The 4,232-nt window shown below is 56.2% G+C and overlaps 1 long non-coding RNA gene across 1 annotated transcript; it reads right to left on the bottom strand.

Moving 5' to 3' along the window:
- Positions 1-2,041: 2,041 nt before the first annotated feature.
- Positions 2,042-3,825, bottom strand: LOC116559975. Its single transcript, XR_004272714.1, has 3 exons — positions 3,690-3,825; positions 2,888-3,414; positions 2,042-2,677 (listed from the first exon to the last, which is right to left on the bottom strand). It is a non-coding gene; the product is annotated as an uncharacterized LOC116559975 (long non-coding RNA).
- Positions 3,826-4,232: the final 407 nt, after the last annotated feature.

A 4,232-nucleotide genomic window follows, 5' to 3' on the forward strand; every position in this document is an offset into this window, starting at 1 on the left:
TCCACAGTCTCATCTGAGACAAGGCAAGTTGCTTCTACCTATGAGCCTGTACAATCAAAAGCAAGTTAGTCACTCCCTAGATACAGTGGAGGTACAGGCACTGGGTAAATACAGCCATTCCAGATGGGAGAAACTGGCCAAAACAAAGGGGCTACAGGCCCCATGCAAGTCCGAAATCCAGCGGGGCAGTCAAATCTTAAAGCGCCAAAATGATCTCCCACCTGGTCCCTCCCACAGCACACGGGGATTATGGGAGCTACAAGATGAGATTTGGGTGGGGACACAGAGCCAAACCACATCACAAGGACTTTAAGTTCTTCAAGAAGTTTTACGGATATAGCAGAGTCCGCCTCTAACAACAGTAACAGTAACTTGCCAAGACAATTTCACCAAGATAATTTCTAGGCAGGCAAACAGAATCCTATTTTGATTAAAGCTTGGACAAAGGCAATGAACAGGCAACCCCAGGACCGCAGGTGGTTAGATCCAGGGATTTTAGCTCAGTTTTGCAAACAGAGGGCCTCCTTTGGCTTTCCCAGTCCATCAGTCCCATTTGAGTCAATGCTTGTTAGGGAGCACCAGCCATGTACGAGGCACTGTGCAGGATGTATTGGAGCTGGAAGCCAGGGAGTGGATGGAGAAGGCAAAGAAGGGCACTCCACACCTAAGATATTGCGTCGTGTGTTTAGAGAAGGCAGAGTAGTCAGCAAGGCCAGAGCTGGGCTTATAGGCAGGTGATGGAAAACAGGGGCTGCAAAGAGTCTCGGGCTGAAATTGACATGCTCCGAATGCCAGCTGAGGGATGTGTGCCTTAGCCCCACGGTTCCGGAAGCCCCAGAAGGCGGTGGGACAGAGGCGCCCCAAGGACACTTGAGATCTTGTCTGTCTTCCTCACAGCCATCTCCCCCATGCCTGGGACAGTACCTGGCACCTCTGTCAATGGAAGGAAACAATAAACAAATGACCTACGTTGGAGAACATCCTTAAATGTAGAGGGTGGTGAAGGACTAAGTCAGGAGGCGCCCATTAAGAACTCACAGCAATATGGAACCCAGGAGGCAGAGGTCGCAGTGAACTGAGATTGCGCTACCGCACTCCAGCCTGTGCAACACAGCGAGACTCCGTCTCAAAAACAAAAACAAAAACTCACAGCAGTCATCTGGGTGAGAACTGACCAGAGAAACAGCGGTAATGGATACGGAGAGGAGAGCACACAGGCAATCAACAGTGAGGGTGGGCTCAGCAGGACTTGTAGATTGATGGAACACAGTGGCCAAAGGGCAAGAGGTGTCTAAGACACCTGGCCAGCATCCTGGCGGAGGAGGGAGAAGGGGAATGGGCTGCTTGGGGGAAGAAAACTATAGGGCTTGGAGAGGCAAGATGCCCCAGGCCCACCCCGGAGAACAGCATTTGCATCCTCCACTGAGAAAATATTGTGGGGAGGAGCTAGCGCGGGCGGTGAGAAGCAAACAGCGTGGAAAGTGAGAAAGAGCATGGCTACCGCAGCCTCCTGCAGAGGGCAGACAGCCTCCCTGTGGCTCTTTGCTCTGCTCCCCAGGCCATGTAGCCCCTTATTCAGAGACACAGCCCTAAGACAGAGGAATGGCTAAATAACAGGAGGGGAAGCAGGGATGCAAGGGCGTGCAACTCATCGGGGTAGGGAGTGGTACCAAACGGGGACCTCTGGCAGCAGCTGAGGTGTCAGAGAACACAGAAGACGTGAGGAGGGCCCATCTCAGCAGTGGGAGCTCACAGGGAGGTTTTCAAGCCACATCTGAGCTAAGGCTGGCAGGACTGATGATGGATTCGATACTTCATGGGGAGAGGGCCAGGGTGGCTCCTTTTCCCATGTATAGGCATAAGTTTTAGGTTTGGGTGATGATGTCATTACATTGGAGTTCCCTGAACCATGTTCCAGAAACTTTGGGAAGCTAGAAGCAGCCAGGGAGCTGCTCATGTCTGTGACACAGCCCCCACCCCTCCCCATCCTCTATAGATATAGTCTACAGGCCAGTGCAGGGGGCTTCAGGTGCCCAGGGCACATGCTCAGCATGATCCTCCAACAGCCAGCCCTCAGATGGCACGTGGCTCCCAGCAGGGACTTTGAAATGCTGAAATCTCACCCAGCCACATAGGCCACTTGGGAAGAATCCATACAAGGGTCTGCAGGCCCACCCTTCCTCTCAGGCTCACAGAGAAAGCCCGGGCGGAGAGGTGGACCACAAGTTCAACGTGCACAGGACCATAGCTTTGGGTCTGAAATTTATTGAGTGCCTATTATGTGCCAAGCTCTGTACTAGACACTGGGGATACAAAGATAAATGTGACATGGTCCCTGACTTCAAGGACTTCACAGTTCATTGGAAAAACTGACATAAAACCAAATGATTAAAATGCCTAAGGCCATTCTAAGAATTGAATAAGCTGGGCATAAGTGGGGAAGGTGGGGGGAAGACTGTCACCTAATCCTCACGCCAACAGCCTGGGAGAGGTGGTGTTGGCCCGTTTTACAGGTGAAGAAAGTGAGGTTACAATGGTGAAAGCACTTGCCTCAGGTCACACTAGGAAGAGACACTGCTGGCAGCGTGCCGGAGTGTGCCACACAGCCTCGTGCGAGTCACTTCTGTGCTTCTCCCCTGACTCTTTGCTCTGGCTCAGCTCACTGGTAGCTTGAAATCTACCAACAGATGGGTCACAGAAATCAGCAAGCACTACCAAGCAGGGGATAGCCTGGATTCAGATCCCAGTTTGAAACCAAAGACTGCCTCCAGTCTCCCCCAGAACATTCTCTGAATTGAACCCCCACTCCTTCTAAAAAGCCTGCCTCCCCAGGAGACTCAAGAAGCTTGTCCCCGACAATACCAAAAAGACAATGGATATGGCCCACCTTGGGAGTCCCCAAGGGCTGTGCAACTCCGTCGAGTCACCGACCACCCTTCTGAGTGACTCACCTGCTCACCCTGCTGAGCTAGCATCTCAGCAGACACATGTGGGCCAGATAAGCCAGTGGGCCCGGGACGGGAGGGACAGAGCGGCCCAGGAGGAAGAGGAGGCTGGGACAGCGCGTTCCTGGTTAGTGTGATTCGCTGCTGAATCTCTGTCTCCCCCACCAGCTCCACAGGACTGTGGCTGGCCTCACTAACCCAGGGAGACCAGGTGCAAGCAGCACACCCGGGCGGCAGGGAGCCCCAGACCAACACGTGTTCAGTGAATGAATGAGCTAGTGAAGGAGGCAGGAGGCCATCAACGCTGAGGGTGTACACCTGCCTCCCCCAGCATCGTCCACCCGCCCTGTGGGGAGGGAGGGGAGGCCGCAGGAGAGCTGGGCTGCCGGGGTAGAGCCCAGGTTCTGCTGCTCACTAGGTAACCTGTGCCTCAGCGTCCTCCGCCATAAAACGGGGTCTGGGGCTTGTCCTGAGAACTAAATGAGTTAACGTTTGTGAAGCACCTGGCCGCAGTCAGCGCTGTGTGTTAAATCCGTAAGGAAGACCCCCCCGCCCCCCACTCCCCAGATCGCTCCGTCTGCGGGCAGAGAGCGTTTTCCCCTCTGCTCTTCCAAGGTGCGCGTTCAGCCCGTTCCACCCCGAGGGGGCTTCCCTCCTGGGGGAGAGGACCCCTGCCTTGCCCGAGCTCTGAGCGTCCTCCCCTTCCCCCCACCCGTCCCACCTCCAGCGTCCCCACCCACCCACCTCTGTCTCTCTGTAAGTGGCCCTGAGCCTCGTCTAGTCCGCCTGGCCCCCAGGCTCGCGGACGGCGCCCCAGCAGCCCCGCTGTGGGCTGGGGGTCCGGGGGGCCGCAGGCTGGACGCGCCGCCCCAGCCAGAGCCAGGGCCCGGCCCGCACGCCGCGGGCGCCACCCGGTGGCCAACTGCGGAATCGGCGGCGCAGGCGGCCTGCAGAGCCTGGAGGCCCAGAGGGTGCCCGGGCTGACAAAAGGGAGAGAAGGTGGAAGGAAGGGCGCATCACCAAAGAGGCTGTCGGTCACAGAGCAATTCACTCAGTCCAGGAGGCAGTGATCCGCGAGCAGGGTTGCATGGGGGCCGGCGCGCAGAGCCTGCAGGGGCCCTTTCTCCCTATGGGTTAGACAGCCCCTCCCCAGAAGTGACCCCTCCCATAGGATAATCTTTGGCAGGAGTCTGAGGTTCCTGCTCCTGGAATCCCTGGCTTCCCTGTGCCAAGCGCATTACACCCACAGCGCCACAGCTATGGGCTGATGAGAAGACAAACACGGGA

This window comes from Sapajus apella, unplaced genomic scaffold (genome assembly GCF_009761245.1).
Source record: "Sapajus apella isolate SASKATOON/1434 unplaced genomic scaffold, GSC_monkey_1.0 scaffold25, whole genome shotgun sequence".
Taxonomy (NCBI): Eukaryota; Metazoa; Chordata; class Mammalia; order Primates; family Cebidae; genus Sapajus; species Sapajus apella.